Source organism: Scardinius erythrophthalmus, assembly GCF_964197995.2.
Source record: "Scardinius erythrophthalmus genome assembly, chromosome: 21".
NCBI classification, from domain to species: domain Eukaryota; kingdom Metazoa; phylum Chordata; class Actinopteri; order Cypriniformes; family Leuciscidae; genus Scardinius; species Scardinius erythrophthalmus.
This window is the reverse complement of record NC_138241.1, coordinates 8,513,366-8,532,575: the sequence shown is the minus strand read 5'-3', so window position 1 is coordinate 8,532,575 and position 19,210 is coordinate 8,513,366.

Here is a 19,210-nt window from a genome sequence, read left to right as displayed (position 1 = left end):
TTTCACCCACTGAAAATATTTCTGGCCAAGAGTCCGTGAACATTAACTCACTATACATATAGACTGACTTCTCGTATTAAATCAGGCAGACCGTAGTCCATATTTGACCGTTTGAAAAAAAAAAATGACCAAAAAGTTCTCAAAAGGATTTTGACTGTTATAAAAATATAGATTCCTTCTGATGTTAAATAAGCCATACAGAAGTCCATATTTGACCTTTTGAGCCTATTTCTGGACAGAGACCTTGAACTTTAACCATACTATACAAATTTCTCATACTATACAGACTTCTCGTGATGTTATATCAGCTACTAAAGAGTAGCTACTAAAGAGTCCTCGATCTTGGACTTTCTATACATACTCATAGACTCCTTCTGATGCTTCATAAGCCATATAGATGTCCATTTCTGACCTTTTGAACTTATTTCGGGTCAAAGTGTCTACAAAATTTTTCAAACTATTTAAAGTTATATACTCCTTCTGATGATAAATCAGCTATACAGAGGTCCCCTTTTGACCTACTGAACATATTTCTGGCCAAAGAGTTCTTGAACATTATCTTGCTACACTACAGATTGGCTTTATGTGATGTTATATTACCCAGCCAGCAGTCAATTTTCACCCACTGAAAATATTTCTGCACCAGAATCCGTGAACATTAACTCACTATACATATAGACTGACTTCTTGTAATGTTAAATCAGGCAGACCGTAGTCCATATTTGACCGTTTGAAAAAAAAAAATGACCAAAGAGTTCTCAAATGGATTTTGACTATTATAAAAATATAGATTCCTTCTGATGTTAAATAAGCCATACAGAAGTCCATATTTGACCTTTTGAACCTATTTCTGGACAGAGACCTTGAATTTTAACCATACTATACAAATTTCTCATACTATACAGACTTCTCGTGATGTTATATCAGCTACTAAAGAGTTAGCTACTAAAGAGTCCTCGATCTTGGACTTTCTATACATACTCATAGACTCCTTCTAATGCTCCATAAGCCATATAGATGTCCATTTCTGACCTTTTGAACTTATTTCTGGTCAAAGTGTCTACAACATTTTTCAAACTATTTAGAGTTATATACTCCTTCTGATGATAAATCAGCTATACAGAGGTCCCCTTTTGACCTACTGAACATATTTCTGGCCAAAGAGTTCTTGAACATTATCTTGCTATACTACAGATTGGCTTCATGTGATGTTATATTACCCAGCCAGCAGTCAATTTTCACCCACTGAAAATATTTCTGGCCAAGAGTCCGTGAGCATTAACTCACTATACATATAGACTGATTTCTCGTAATGTTAAATCAGGCAGACCGTAGTCCATATTTGACCGTTTGAAAAAAAAAAAAATGACCAAAAAGTTCTCAAAAGGATTTTGACTATTATAAAAATATAGATTCCTTCTGATGTTAAATAAGCCATACAGAAGTCCATATTTGACCTTTTGAACCTATTTCTGGACAGAGACCTTGAACTTTAACCATACTATACAAATTTCTCATACTATACAGACTTCTCGTGATGTTATATCAGCTACTAAAGAGTAGCTACTAAAGAGTCCTCGATCTTGGACTTTCTATACATACTCATAGACTCCTTCTAATGCTCCATAAGCCATATAGATGTCCATTTCTGACCTTTTGAACTTATTTCTGGTCAAAGTGTCTACAACATTTTTCAAACTAAATAAAGTTATATACTCCTTCTGATGATAAATCAGCTATACAGAGGTTCCCTTTTGACCTACTGAACATATTTCTGGCCAAAGAGTTCTTGAATATTTTCTTGCTATACTACAGATTGGCTTCATGTGAATGTTATATTACCCAGCCAGCAGTCAATTTTCACCCACTGAAAATATTTCTGGCCAAGAGTCCGTGAACATGAACTCACTATACATATAGACTGACTTCTCGTAATGTTAAATCAGGCAGACCGTAGTCCATATTTGATCATTTGAAAAAAAAAAAATGTGAATACATATAGACTGACTTCTCGTAATGTTAAATCAGGCAGACCGTAGTCCATATTTGACCGTTTGAAAAAAAAAAAAAAGACCAAAAAGTTCTCAAAAAGATTTTGACTATTATAAAAATATAGATTACTTCTGATGTTAAATAAGCCATACAGAAGTCCATATTTGACCTTTTGAACCTATTTCTGGACAGAGACCTTGAACTTTAACCATACTATACAAATTTCTCATACTATACAGACTTCTCGTGATGTTATATCAGCTACTAAAGAGTAGCTACTAAAGAGTCCTCGATCTTGGACTTTCTATACATACTCATAGACTCCTTCTGATGCTTCATAAGCCATATAGATGTCCATTTCTGACCTTTTGAACTTATTTCTGGTCAAAGTGTCTACAACATTTTTCAAACTATTTAGAGTTATATACTCCTTCTGATGATAAATCAGCTATACAGAGGTCCCCTTTTGACCTACTGAACATATTTCTGGCCAAAGAGTTCTTGAACATTATCTTGCTACACTACAGATTGGCTTTATGTGATGTTATATTACCCAGCCAGCAGTCAATTTTCACCCACTGAAAATATTTCTGCACCAGAATCCGTGAACATTAACTCACTATACATATAGACTGACTTCTCGTAATGTTAAATCAGGCAGACCGTAGTCCATATTTGACCGTTTGAAAAAAAAAATGACCAAAGAGTTCTCAAATGGATTTTGACTATTATAAAAATATAGATTCCTTCTGATGTTAAATAAGCCATACAGAAGTCCATATTTGACCTTTTGAACCTATTTCTGGACAGAGACCTTGAACTTTAACCATACTATACAAATTTCTCATACTATACAGACTTCTCGTGATGTTATATCAGCTACTAAAGAGTTAGCTACTAAAGAGTCCTCGATCTTGGACTTTCTATACATACTCATAGACTCCTTCTAATGCTTCATAAGCCATATAGATGTCCATTTCTGACCTTTTGAACTTATTTCTGGTCAAAGTGTCAACAAAATTTTTCAAACTATATAAAGTTATATACACCTTCTGATGATAAATCAGCTATACAGAGGTCCCCTTTTGACCTACTGAACATATTTCTGGCCAAAGAGTTCTTGAACATTATCTTGCTATACTACAGATTGGCTTCATGTGATGTTATATTACCCAGCCAGCAGTCAATTTTCACCCACTGAAAATATTTCTGGCCAAGAGTCCGTGAGCATTAACTCACTATACATATAGACTGATTTCTCGTAATGTTAAATCAGGCAGACCGTAGTCCATATTTGACCGTTTGAAAAAAAAAAAAATGACCAAAAAGTTCTCAAAAGGATTTTGACTATTATAAAAATATAGATTCCTTCTGATGTTAAATAAGCCATACAGAAGTCCATATTTGACCTTTTGAACCTATTTCTGGACAGAGACCTTGAACTTTAACCATACTATACAAATTTCTCATACTATACAGACTTCTCGTGATGTTATATCAGCTACTAAAGAGTAGCTACTAAAGAGTCCTCGATCTTGGACTTTCTATACATACTCATAGACTCCTTCTAGTGCTCCATAAGCGATATAGATGTCCATTTCTGACCTTTTGAACTTATTTCTGGTCAAAGTGTCTACAACATTTTTCAAACTAAATAAAGTTATATACTCCTGATGATAAATCAGCTATACAGAGGTCCCCTTTTGACCTACTGAACATATTTCTGGCCAAAGAGTTCTTGAACATTTTCTTGCTATACTACAGATTGGCTTCATGTGAATGTTATATTACCCAGCCAGCAGTCAATTTTCACCCACTGAAAATATTTCTGGCCAAGAGTCCGTGAACATGAACTCACTATACATATAGACTGACTTCTCGTAATGTTAAATCAGGCAGACCGTAGTCCATATTTGATCATTTGAAAAAAAAAAATGTGAATGCATATAGACTGACTTCTCGTAATGTTAAATCAGGCAGACCGTAGTCCATTATTGACCGTTTGAAAAAAAAAATGACCAAAGAGTTCTCAAATGGATTTTGACTATTATAAAAATATAGATTCCTTCTGATGTTAAATAAGCCATACAGAAGTCCATATTTGACCTTTTGAACCTATTTCTGGACAGAGACCTTGAACTTTAACCATACTATACAAATTTCTCATACTATACAGACTTCTCGTGATGTTATATCAGCTACTAAAGAGTTAGCTACTAAAGAGTCCTCGATCTTGGACTTTCTATACATACTCATAGACTCCTTCTAATGCTTCATAAGCCATATAGATGTCCATTTCTGACCTTTTGAACTTATTTCTGGTCAAAGTGTCAACAAAATTTTTCAAACTATATAAAGTTATATACACCTTCTGATGATAAATCAGCTATACAGAGGTCCCCTTTTGACCTACTGAACATATTTCTGGCCAAAGAGTTCTTGAACATTATCTTGCTATACTACAGATTGGCTTCATGTGATGTTATATTACCCAGCCAGCAGTCAATTTTCACCCACTGAAAATATTTCTGGCCAAGAGTCCGTGAGCATTAACTCACTATACATATAGACTGATTTCTCGTAATGTTAAATCAGGCAGACCGTAGTCCATATTTGACCGTTTGAAAAAAAAAAAATGACCAAAAAGTTCTCAAAAGGATTTTGACTATTATAAAAATATAGATTCCTTCTGATGTTAAATAAGCCATACAGAAGTCCATATTTGACCTTTTGAACCTATTTCTGGACAGAGACCTTGAACTTTAACCATACTATACAAATTTCTCATACTATACAGACTTCTCGTGATGTTATATCAGCTACTAAAGAGTAGCTACTAAAGAGTCCTCGATCTTGGACTTTCTATACATACTCATAGACTCCTTCTAGTGCTCCATAAGCGATATAGATGTCCATTTCTGACCTTTTGAACTTATTTCTGGTCAAAGTGTCTACAACATTTTTCAAACTAAATAAAGTTATATACTCCTTCTGATGATAAATCAGCTATAAAGAGGTCCCCTTTTGACCTACTGAACATATTTCGGGCCAAAGAGTTCTTGAACATTTTCTTGCTATACTACAGATTGGCTTCATGTGAATGTTATATTACCCAGCCAGCAGTCAATTTTCACCCACTGAAAATATTTCTGGCCAAGAGTCCGTGAACATGAACTCACTATACATATAGACTGACTTCTCGTAATGTTAAATCAGGCAGACCGTAGTCCATATTTGATCATTTGAAAAAAAAAAAAATGTGAATACATATAGACTGACTTCTCGTAATGTTAAATCAGGCAGACCGTAGTCCATATTTGACCGTTTGAAAAAAAAAAAAAAATGACCAAAAAGTTCTCAAAAGGATTTTGACTGTTATAAAAATATAGATTCCTTCTGATGTTAAATAAGCCATACAGAAGTCCATATTTGACCTTTTGAACCTATTTCTGGACAGAGACCTTGAACTTTAACCATACTATACAAATTTCTCATACTATACAGACTTCTCGTGATGTTATATCAGCTACTAAAGAGTAGCTACTAAAGAGTCCTCGATCTTGGACTTTCTATACATACTCATAGACTCCTTCTGATGCTTCATAAGCCATATAGATGTCCATTTCTGACCTTTTGAACTTATTTCTGGTCAAAGTGCCTAAAAAATTCTTCAAACTATATAAAGTTATATACAATTTCTGATGATAAATCAGCTATACCAGAGGTCCCTTTTGACCTCCTGAACATATTTCTGGCCAAAGAATTCTTGAACATTTTCTTGCTATACTACAGATTGGCTTCATGTGAATGTTATATTACCCAGCCAGCAGTCAATTTTCACCCACTGAAAATATTTCTGGCCAAGAGTCCGTGAACATTAACTCACTATACATATTATAGACTGACTTCTCGTAATGTTAAATCAGGCAGACTGTAGTCCATATTTGACCGTTTGAAAAAAAAAAAATTACCAAAGAGTTCTCAAAAGGATTTTGACTATTATAAAAATATAGATTCCTTCTGATGTTAAAAAAGCCATACAGAAGTCCATATTTGACCTTTTGAACCTATTTCTGGACAGAGACCTTGAACTTTAACCATACTATACAAATTTCTCATACAATACAGACTTCTCGTGATGTTATATCAGCTACTAAAGAGTAGCTACTAAAGAGTCCTCGATCTTGGACTTTCTATACATACTCATAGACTCCTTCTGATGCTTCATAAGCCATATAGATGTCCATTTCTGACCTTTTGAACTTATTTCTGGTCAAAGTGCCTAAAAAATTCTTCAAACTATACAAAGTTATATACAACTTCTGATGATAAATCAGCTATACCAGAGGTCCCTTTTGACCTACTGAACATATTTCTGGCCAAAGAATTCTTGAACATTTTCTTGCTATACTACAGATTGGCTTCATGTGAATGTTATATTACCCAGCCAGCAGTCAATTTTCACCCACTGAAAATATTTCTGGCCAAGAATCCTTGAACATTAACTCACTATACATATTATAGACTGATTTCTCGTAATGTTAAATCAGGCAGACTGTAGTCCATATTTGACCGTTTGAAAAAAAAAAATGACCAAAAAGTTCTCAAAAGGATTTTGACTATTATAAAAATATAGATTCCTTCTGATGAAAATTAAGCCATACAGAAGTCCATATTTGACCTTTTGAACCTATTTCTGGACAGAGACCTTGAACTTTAACCATACTATACAAATTTCTCATACTATACAGACTTCTCGTGATGTTATATCAGCTACTAAAGAGTAGCTACTAAAGAGTCCTCGATCTTGGACTTTCTATACATACTCATAGACTCCTTCTAGTGCTCCATAAGCGATATAGATGTCCATTTCTGACCTTTTGAACTTATTTCTGGTCAAAGTGTCTACAACATTTTTCAAACTAAATAAAGTTATATACTCCTTCTGATGATAAATCAGCTATAAAGAGGTCCCCTTTTGACCTACTGAACATATTTCGGGCCAAAGAGTTCTTGAACATTTTCTTGCTATACTACAGATTGGCTTCATGTGAATGTTATATTACCCAGCCAGCAGTCAATTTTCACCCACTGAAAATATTTCTGGCCAAGAGTCCGTGAACATGAACTCACTATACATATAGACTGACTTCTCGTAATGTTAAATCAGGCAGACCGTAGTCCATATTTGATCATTTGAAAAAAAAAAAATGTGAATACATATAGACTGACTTCTCGTAATGTTAAATCAGGCAGACCGTAGTCCATATTTGACCGTTTGAAAAAAAAAAAAAATGACCAAAAAGTTCTCAAAAGGATTTTGACTGTTATAAAAATATAGATTCCTTCTGATGTTAAATAAGCCATACAGAAGTCCATATTTGACCTTTTGAACCTATTTCTGGACAGAGACCTTGAACTTTAACCATACTATACAAATTTCTCATACTATACAGACTTCTCGTGATGTTATATCAGCTACTAAAGAGTAGCTACTAAAGAGTCCTCGATCTTGGACTTTCTATACATACTCATAGACTCCTTCTGATGCTTCATAAGCCATATAGATGTCCATTTCTGACCTTTTGAACTTATTTCTGGTCAAAGTGCCTAAAAAATTCTTCAAACTATATAAAGTTATATACAATTTCTGATGATAAATCAGCTATACCAGAGGTCCCTTTTGACCTCCTGAACATATTTCTGGCCAAAGAATTCTTGAACATTTTCTTGCTATACTACAGATTGGCTTCATGTGAATGTTATATTACCCAGCCAGCAGTCAATTTTCACCCACTGAAAATATTTCTGGCCAAGAGTCCGTGAACATTAACTCACTATACATATTATAGACTGACTTCTCGTAATGTTAAATCAGGCAGACTGTAGTCCATATTTGACCGTTTGAAAAAAAAAAAATTACCAAAGAGTTCTCAAAAGGATTTTGACTATTATAAAAATATAGATTCCTTCTGATGTTAAAAAAGCCATACAGAAGTCCATATTTGACCTTTTGAACCTATTTCTGGACAGAGACCTTGAACTTTAACCATACTATACAAATTTCTCATACAATACAGACTTCTCGTGATGTTATATCAGCTACTAAAGAGTAGCTACTAAAGAGTCCTCGATCTTGGACTTTCTATACATACTCATAGACTCCTTCTGATGCTTCATAAGCCATATAGATGTCCATTTCTGACCTTTTGAACTTATTTCTGGTCAAAGTGCCTAAAAAATTCTTCAAACTATACAAAGTTATATACAACTTCTGATGATAAATCAGCTATACCAGAGGTCCCTTTTGACCTACTGAACATATTTCTGGCCAAAGAATTCTTGAACATTTTCTTGCTATACTACAGATTGGCTTCATGTGAATGTTATATTACCCAGCCAGCAGTCAATTTTCACCCACTGAAAATATTTCTGGCCAAGAATCCTTGAACATTAACTCACTATACATATTATAGACTGATTTCTCGTAATGTTAAATCAGGCAGACTGTAGTCCATATTTGACCGTTTGAAAAAAAAAAATGACCAAAAAGTTCTCAAAAGGATTTTGACTATTATAAAAATATAGATTCCTTCTGATGAAAATTAAGCCATACAGAAGTCCATATTTGACCTTTTTAACCTATTTCTGGACAGAGACCTTGAACTTTAACCATACTATACAAATTTCTCATACTATACAGACTTCTCGTGATGTTATATCAGCTACTAAAGAGTAGCTACTAAAGAGTCCTCGATCTTGGACTTTCTATACATACTCATAGACTCCTTCTGACGCTTCATAAGCCATATAGATGTCCATTTCTGACCTTTTGAACTTATTTCTGGTCAAAGTGTCTACAACATTTTTCAAACTATATAAAGTTATATACAACTTCTGATGATAAATCAGCTATACCAGAGGTCCCCTTTTGACCTACTGAACATATTTCTGGCCAAAGAGTTCTTGAACATTTTCTTGCTATACTACAGATTGGCTTCATGTGAATGTTATATTACCCAGCCAGCAGTCAATTTTCACCCACTGAAAATATTTCTGGCCAAGAGTCCGTGAACATTAACTCACTATACATATAGACTGACTTCTCGTAATGTTAAATCAGGCAGACCGTAGTCCATATTTGACCGTTTGAAAAAAAAATGACCAAAGAGTTCTCAAAAGGATTTTGACTATTATAAAAATATAGATTCCTTCTGATGTTAAAAAAGCCATACAGAAGTCCATATTTGACCTTTTGAACCTATTTCTGGACAGAGACCTTGAACTTTAACCATACTATACAAATTTCTCATACTATACAGACGTCTCGTGATGTTATATCAGCTACTAAAGAGTAGCTACTAAAGAGTCCTCGATCTTGGACTTTCTATACATACTCATAGACTCCTTCTGATGCTTCATATAAGCCATATAGATGTCCATTTCTGACCTTTTGAACTTATTTCTGGTCAAAGTGCCTAAATTTTTTTTCAAACTATCTAAAGTTATATACAACTTCTGATGATAAATCAGCTATACCAGAGGTCCCTTTTGACCTACTGAACATATTTCTGGCCAAAGAATTCTTGAACATTTTCTTGCTATACTACAGATTGGCTTCATGTGAATGTTATATTACCCAGCCAGCAGTCAATTTTCACCCACTGAAAATATTTCTGGCCAAGAGTCCGTGAACATTAACTCACTTTACATATTATAGACTGACTTCTCGTAATGTTAAATCAGGCAGACCGTAGTCCATATTTGACCATTTGAAAAAAAAAATGTGAATACATATAGACTGACTTCTCGTAATGTTAAATCAGGCAGACCGTAGTCCATATTTGACCGTTTGAAAAAAAAAAAATGACCAAAAAGTTCTCAAAAGGATTTTGACTGTTATAAAAATATAGATTCCTTCTGATGTTAAATAAGCCATACAGAAGTCCATATTTGACCTTTTGAACCTATTTCTGGACAGAGACCTTGAACTTTAACCATACTATACAAATTTCTCATACTATACAGACTTCTCGTGATGTTATATCAGCTACTAAAGAGTAGCTACTAAAGAGTCCTCGATCTTGGACTTTCTATACATACTCATAGACTCCTTCTGACGCTTCATAAGCCATATAGATGTCCATTTCTGACCTTTTGAACTTATTTCTGGTCAAAGTGTCTACAACATTTTTCAAACTATATAAAGTTATATACACCTTCTGATGATAAATCAGCTATACAGAGGTCGGTCCCCTTTTGACCTACTGAACATATTTCGGGCCAAAGAGTTCTTGAACATTTTCTTGCTATACTACAGATTGGCTTCATGTGAATGTTATATTACCCAGCCAGCAGTCAATTTTCACCCACTGAAAATATTTCTGGCCAAGAGTCCGTGAACATGAACTCACTATACATATAGACTGACTTCTCGTAATGTTAAATCAGGCAGACCGTAGTCCATATTTGATCATTTGAAAAAAAAAATGTGAATACATATAGACTGACTTCTCGTAATGTTAAATCAGGCAGACCGTAGTCCATATTTGACCGTTTGAAAAAAAAAAAAAGACCAAAAAGTTCTCAAAAGGATTTTGACTATTATAAAAATATAGAATTCCTTCTGATGTTAAATAAGCCATACAGAAGTCCATATTTGACCTTTTGAACCTATTTCTGGACAGAGACCTTGAACTTTAACCATACTATACAAATTTCTCATACTATACAGACTTCTCGTGATGTTATATCAGCTACTAAAGAGTAGCTACTAAAGAGTCCTCGATCTTGGACTTTCTATACATACTCATAGACTCCTTCTGATGCTTCATAAGCCATATAGATGTCCATTTCTGACCTTTTGAACTTATTTCTGGTCAAAGTGCCTACAAAATTCTTCAAACTATATAAAGTTATATACAACTTCTGATGATAAATCAGCTATACCAGAGGTCCCCTTTTGACCTACTTTATTTCTGGCCAAAGAGTTCTTGAACATTTTCTTGCTATACTACAGATTGGCTTCATGTGAATGTTATATTACCCAGCCAGCAGTCAATTTTCACCCACTGAAAATATTTCTGGCCAAGAGTCCGTGAACATTAACTCACTATACATATAGACTGACTTCTCGTAATGTTAAATCAGGCAGACCATAGTCCATATTTGACCGTTTGAAAAAAAAATGACCAAAGAGTTCTCAAAAGGATTTTGACTGTTATAAAAATATAGATTCCTTCTGATGTTAAAAAAGCCATACAGAAGTCCATATTTGACCTTTTGAACCTATTTCTGGACAGAGACCTTGAACTTTAACCATACTATACAAATTTCTCATACTATACAGACGTCTCGTGATGTTATATCAGCTACTAAAGAGTAGCTGCTAAAGAGTCATCGATCTTGGACTTTCTATACATACTCATAGACTCCTTCTGATGCTTCATATAAGCCATATAGATGTCCATTTCTGATCTTTTGAACTTATTTCTGGTCAAAGTGTCTACAACATTTTTCAAACTATATACTCCTTCTGATGACAAATCAGCTATACCAGAGGTCCCCTTTTTGACCTACTGAACATATTTCTGGCCAAAGAGTTCTTGAACATTATCTTGCTATACTACAGATTGGCTTCATGTGATGTTATATTACCCAGCCAGCAGTCAATTTTCACCCACTGAAAATATTTCTGCACAGAGTCCGTGAACATTAACTCACTATACATATAGACTGACTTCTCGTAATGTTAAATCAGGCAGACCGTAGTCCATATTTGACCGTTTGAAAAAAAAATGACCAAAGAGTTCTCAAAAGGATTTTGACTATTATAAAAATATAGATTCCTTCTGATGTTAAATAAGCCATACAGAAGTCCATATTTGACCTTTTGAACCTATTTCTGGACAGAGACCTTGAACTTTAACCATACTATACAAATTTCTCATACTATACAGACTTCTCGTGATGTTATATCAGCTACTAAAGAGTAGCTACTAAAGAGTCCTTGATCTTGGACTTTCTATACATACTCATAGACTCCTTCTGATGCTTCATAAGCCATATAGATGTCCATTTCTGACCTTTTGAACTTATTTCTGGTCAAAGTGTCTACAACATTTTTCAAACTATATAAAGTTATATACACCTTCTGATGATAAATCAGCTATACCAGAGGTCCCCTTTTGACCTACTGAACATATTTCGGGCCAAAGAGTTCTTGAACATTTTCTTGCTATACTACAGATTGGCTTCATGTGAATGTTATATTACCCAGCCAGCAGTCAATTTTCACCCACTGAAAATATTTCTGGCCAAGAGTCCGTGAACATTAACTCACTATACATATAGACTGACTTCTCGTAATGTTAAATCAGGCAGACCGTAGTCCATATTTGACCATTTGAAAAAAAAAAAAAATGTGAATACATATAGACTGACTTCTCGTAATGTTAAATCAGGCAGACCGTAGTCCATATTTGACCGTTTGAAAAAAAAAAAGGACCAAAAAGTTCTCAAAAGGATTTTGACTGTTATAAAAATATAGATTCCTTTTGATGTTCAATAAGCCATACAGAAGTCCATATTTGACCTTTTGAACCTATTTCTGGACAGAGACCTTGAACTTTAACCATACTATACAAATTTCTCATACTATACAGACTTCTCGTGATGTTATATCAGCTACTAAAGAGTAGCTACTAAAGAGTCCTCGATCTTGGACTTTCTATACATACTCATAGACTCCATCTGATGCTTCATAAGCCATATAGATGTCCATTTCTGACCTTTTGAACTTATTTCTGGTCAAAGTGCCTAAAAAATTCTTCAAACTATACAAAGTTATATGCAACTTCTGATGATAAATCAGCTATACCAGAGGTCCCTTTTGACCTACTGAACATATTTCTGGCCAAAGAATTCTTGAACATTTTCTTGCTATACTACAGATTGGCTTCATGTGAATGTTATATTACCCAGCCAGCAGTCAATTTTCACCCACTGAAAATATTTCTGGCCAAGAATCCTTGAACATTAACTCACTATACATATTATAGACTGATTTCTCGTAATGTTAAATCAGGCAGACTGTAGTCCATATTTGACCGTTTGAAAAAAAAAAATGACCAAAAAGTTCTCAAAATGATTTTGACTATTATAAAAATATAGATTCCTTCTGATGTAAATTAAGCCATACAGAAGTCCATATTTGACCTTTTTAACCTATTTCTGGACAGAGACCTTGAACTTTAACCATACTATACAAATTTCTCATACTATACAGACTTCTCGTGATGTTATATCAGCTACTAAAGAGTAGCTACTAAAGAGTCCTCGATCTTGGACTTTCTATACATACTCATAGACTCCTTCTGACGCTTCATAAGCCATATAGATGTCCATTTCTGACCTTTTGAACTTATTTCTGGTCAAAGTGTCTACAACATTTTTCAAACTATATAAAGTTATATACAACTTCTGATGATAAATCAGCTATACCAGAGGTCCCCTTTTGACCTACTGAACATATTTCTGGCCAAAGAGTTCTTGAACATTTTCTTGCTATACTACAGATTGGCTTCATGTGAATGTTATATTACCCAGCCAGCAGTCAATTTTCACCCACTGAAAATATTTCTGGCCAAGAGTCCGTGAACATTAACTCACTATACATATAGACTGACTTCTCGTAATGTTAAATCAGGCAGACCGTAGTCCATATTTGACCGTTTGAAAAAAAAAATGACCAAAGAGTTCTCAAAAGGATTTTGACTATTATAAAAATATAGATTCCTTCTGATGTTAAAAAAGCCATACAGAAGTCCATATTTGACCTTTTGAACCTATTTCTGGACAGAGACCTTGAACTTTAACCATACTATACAAATTTCTCATACTATACAGACGTCTCGTGATGTTATATCAGCTACTAAAGAGTAGCTACTAAAGAGTCCTCGATCTTGGACTTTCTATACATACTCATAGACTCCTTCTGATGCTTCATATAAGCCATATAGATGTCCATTTCTGACCTTTTGAACTTATTTCTGGTCAAAGTGCCTAAAATTTTTTTCAAACTATCTAAAGTTATATACAACTTCTGATGATAAATCAGCTATACCAGAGGTCCCTTTTGACCTACTGAACATATTTCTGGCCAAAGAATTCTTGAACATTTTCTTGCTATACTACAGATTGGCTTCATGTGAATGTTATATTACCCAGCCAGCAGTCAATTTTCACCCACTGAAAATATTTCTGGCCAAGAGTCCGTGAACATTAACTCACTTTACATATTATAGACTGACTTCTCGTAATGTTAAATCAGGCAGACCGTAGTCCATATTTGACCATTTGAAAAAAAAAATGTGAATACATATAGACTGACTTCTCGTAATGTTAAATCAGGCAGACCGTAGTCCATATTTGACCGTTTGAAAAAAAAAAAAATGACCAAAAAGTTCTCAAAAGGATTTTGACTGTTATAAAAATATAGATTCCTTCTGATGTTAAATAAGCCATACAGAAGTCCATATTTGACCTTTTGAACCTATTTCTGGACAGAGACCTTGAACTTTAACCATACTATACAAATTTCTCATACTATACAGACTTCTCGTGATGTTATATCAGCTACTAAAGAGTAGCTACTAAAGAGTCCTCGATCTTGGACTTTCTATACATACTCATAGACTCCTTCTGACGCTTCATAAGCCATATAGATGTCCATTTCTGACCTTTTGAACTTATTTCTGGTCAAAGTGTCTACAACATTTTTCAAACTATATAAAGTTATATACACCTTCTGATGATAAATCAGCTATACAGAGGTCGGTCCCCTTTTGACCTACTGAACATATTTCGGGCCAAAGAGTTCTTGAACATTTTCTTGCTATACTACAGATTGGCTTCATGTGAATGTTATATTACCCAGCCAGCAGTCAATTTTCACCCACTGAAAATATTTCTGGCCAAGAGTCCGTGAACATTAACTCACTATACATATAGACTGACTTCTCGTAATGTTAAATCAGGCAGACCATAGTCCATATTTGACCGTTTGAAAAAAAAATGACCAAAGAGTTCTCAAAAGGATTTTGACTGTTATAAAAATATAGATTCCTTCTGATGTTAAAAAAGCCATACAGAAGTCCATATTTGACCTTTTGAACCTATTTCTGGACAGAGACCTTGAACTTTAACCATACTATACAAATTTCTCATACTATACAGACGTCTCGTGATGTTATATCAGCTACTAAAGAGTAGCTACTAAAGAGTCCTCGATCTTGGACTTTCTATACATACTCATAGACTCCTTCTGATGCTTCATATAAGCCATATAGATGTCCATTTCTGATCTTTTGAACTTATTTCTGGTCAAAGTGTCTACAACATTTTTCAAACTATATACTCCTTCTGATGACAAATCAGCTATACCAGAGGTCCCCTTTTTGACCTACTGAACATATTTCTGGCCAAAGAGTTCTTGAACATTATCTTGCTATACTACAGATTGGCTTCATGTGATGTTATATTACCCAGCCAGCAGTCAATTTTCACCCACTGAAAATATTTCTGCACAGAGTCCGTGAACATTAACTCACTATACATATAGACTGACTTCTCGTAATGTTAAATCAGGCAGACCGTAGTCCATATTTGACCGTTTGAAAAAAAAAATGACCAAATAGTTCTCAAAAGGATTTTGACTATTATAAAAATATAGATTCCTTCTGATGTTAAATAAGCCATACAGAAGTCCATATTTGACCTTTTGAACCTATTTCTGGACAGAGACCTTGAACTTTAACCATACTATACAAATTTCTCATACTATACAGACTTCTCGTGATGTTATATCAGCTACTAAAGAGTAGCTACTAAAGAGTCCTTGATCTTGGACTTTCTATACATACTCATAGACTCCTTCTGATGCTTCATAAGCCATATAGATGTCCATTTCTGACCTTTTGAACTTATTTCTGGTCAAAGTGTCTACAACATTTTTCAAACTATATAAAGTTATATACACCTTCTGATGATAAATCAGCTATACCAGAGGTCCCCTTTTGACCTACTGAACATATTTCGGGCCAAAGAGTTCTTGAACATTTTCTTGCTATACTACAGATTGGCTTCATGTGAATGTTATATTACCCAGCCAGCAGTCAATTTTCACCCACTGAAAATATTTCTGGCCAAGAGTCCGTGAACATTAACTCACTATACATATAGACTGACTTCTCGTAATGTTAAATCAGGCAGACCGTAGTCCATATTTGACCATTTGAAAAAAAAAAAAATGTGAATACATATAGACTGACTTCTCGTAATGTTAAATCAGGCAGACCGTAGTCCATATTTGACCGTTTGAAAAAAAAAAAGACCAAAAAGTTCTCAAAAGGATTTTGACTGTTATAAAAATATAGATTCCTTTTGATGTTCAATAAGCCATACAGAAGTCCATATTTGACCTTTTGAACCTATTTCTGGACAGAGACCTTGAACTTTAACCATACTATACAAATTTCTCATACTATACAGACTTCTCGTGATGTTATATCAGCTACTAAAGAGTAGCTACTAAAGAGTCCTCGATCTTGGACTTTCTATACATACTCATAGACTCCATCTGATGCTTCATAAGCCATATAGATGTCCATTTCTGACCTTTTGAACTTATTTCTGGTCAAAGTGCCTAAAAAATTCTTCAAACTATACAAAGTTATATACAACTTCTGATGATAAATCAGCTATACCAGAGGTCCCTTTTGACCTACTGAACATATTTCTGGCCAAAGAATTCTTGAACATTTTCTTGCTATACTACAGATTGGCTTCATGTGAATGTTATATTACCCAGCCAGCAGTCAATTTTCACCCACTGAAAATATTTCTGGCCAAGAATCCTTGAACATTAACTCACTATACATATTATAGACTGATTTCTCGTAATGTTAAATCAGGCAGACTGTAGTCCATATTTGACCGTTTGAAAAAAAAAAATGACCAAAAAGTTCTCAAAAGGATTTTGACTATTATAAAAATATAGATTCCTTCTGATGTAAATTAAGCCACACAGAAGTCCATATTTGACCTTTTTAACCTATTTCTGGACCAGTGGCGGCTGCTGGTCTTTCAAAGAGGGGAAGCTCATTTTTGGCCTACATCATAAAAATAATTCATTTATTTATACGTAAATTCTACATTCCTTTTCAAGAAAATGCTCTGTGAAAAATGTATGTAATAATATAATAAAGGTATAAATAATAATATAATAAAGTATAATAATAATGCTACTAATAATGTATATTTTTAATTATTTTAATAATTATTTTTGAATTATTACTAATAATAATAATATAAAAAATATAATAAGTAATAATATAATAAAGGTATAAATGTATAATTGTGTGAAATGCATTATAAAAATTGGCTAGCAATTTCGACAAGCAAATACCAAGAAATAGGTTGCAGCAGTTTGTCTTTTTAAAAATACGCGATGGGACTGAGCTCGAACAGCTTCAATATCAGCGACTTTTTATTGTATGAAATCGCTGTCAATCAAAAGGATACGCAGCCTTTCGACAGACCCTCCAATCATCACGCGGAAGCCCGGAGTCCGGGCCAGCCCACTCCCCATTCACTCCCAGAGACGCTGAGCGTCCGTGGGCGGGACATAATCGCAGCATTTATCCAATGAACGTCTAGTTTCGAAGCGCTGAAAAAAACTGTTCGAAGCAGCCCCATAGAAGTCAACGGACGCTGGGCTTCAACAGGGAAATGCACTGTGACGCTACGGGAATGTATGAGAAGGAAATCGAGTCAGCCGACCTGTAACTGATTCTGAACGAACTCATCTTTGAGATGAACGTTTTCTAACGCATTTTAGTCAATAAAATGTTAATACAATAGTACATATTTGACCATTCATTTTTTGACATAGGGGAAGCCGAGCTTCCCTTGCAGTCTTAAAGAAATCGCCACTGTTCTGGACAGAGACCTTGAACTTTAACCATACTATACAAATTTCTCATACTATACAGACTTCTCGTGATGTTATATCAGCTACTAAAGAGTAGCTACTAAAGAGTCCTCGATCTTGGACTTTCTATACATACTCATAGACTCCTTCTGACGCTTCATAAGCCATATAGATGTCCATTTCTGACCTTTTGAACTTATTTCTGGTCAAAGTATCTACAACATTTTTCAAACTATATAAAGTTATATACACCTTCTGATGATAAATCAGCTATACCAGAGGTCCCCTTTTTACCTACTGAACAGATTTCTGGCCAAAGAGTTCTTGAACATTTTCTTGCTATACTACAGATTGGCTTCATGTGAATGTTATATTACCCAGCCAGCAGTCAATTTTCACCGACTGAAAATATTTCTGCCCAAGAGTCCGTGAACATTAACTCACTATACATATAGACTGACTTCTCGTAATGTTAAATCAGGCAGACCGTAGTCCATATTTGACCATTTGAAAAAAAAAATGTGAATACATATAGACTGACTTCTCGTAATGTTAAATCAGGCAGACCGTAGTCCATATTTGACCGTTTGAAAAAAAAAATGACCAAAAAGTTCTCAAAAGGATTTTGACTGTTATAAAAATATAGATTTCTTCTGATGTTAAAAAAGCCATACAGAAGCCCATATTTGACCTTTTGAGTCTATTTCTGGACAGAGACCTTGAACTTTAACCATACTATACAAATTTCTCATACTATACAGACTTCTCGTGATGTTATATCAGATACTAAAGAGTAGCTACTAAAGAGTCCTCGATCTTGGACTTTCTATACATACTCATAGACTCCTTCTGACGCTTCATAAGCCATATAGATGTCCATTTCTGACCTTTTGAACTTATTTCTGGTTAAAGTGTCTACAACATTTTTCAAACTATATAAAGTTATATACACCTTCTGATGATAAATGAGCTATACAGAGGTCGGTCCCCTTTTGACCTACTTTATTTCTGGCCAAAGAGTTCTTGAACATTTTCTTGCTATACTACAGATTGGCTTCATGTGAATGTTATATTACCCAGCCAGCAGTCAATTTTCACCCACTGAAAATATTTCTGGCCAAGAGTCCGTGAACATGAACTCACTATACATATAGACTGACTTCTCATAATGTTAAATCAGGCAGACTGTAGTCCATATTTGACCGTTTGATAAAAAAAAGACCAAAA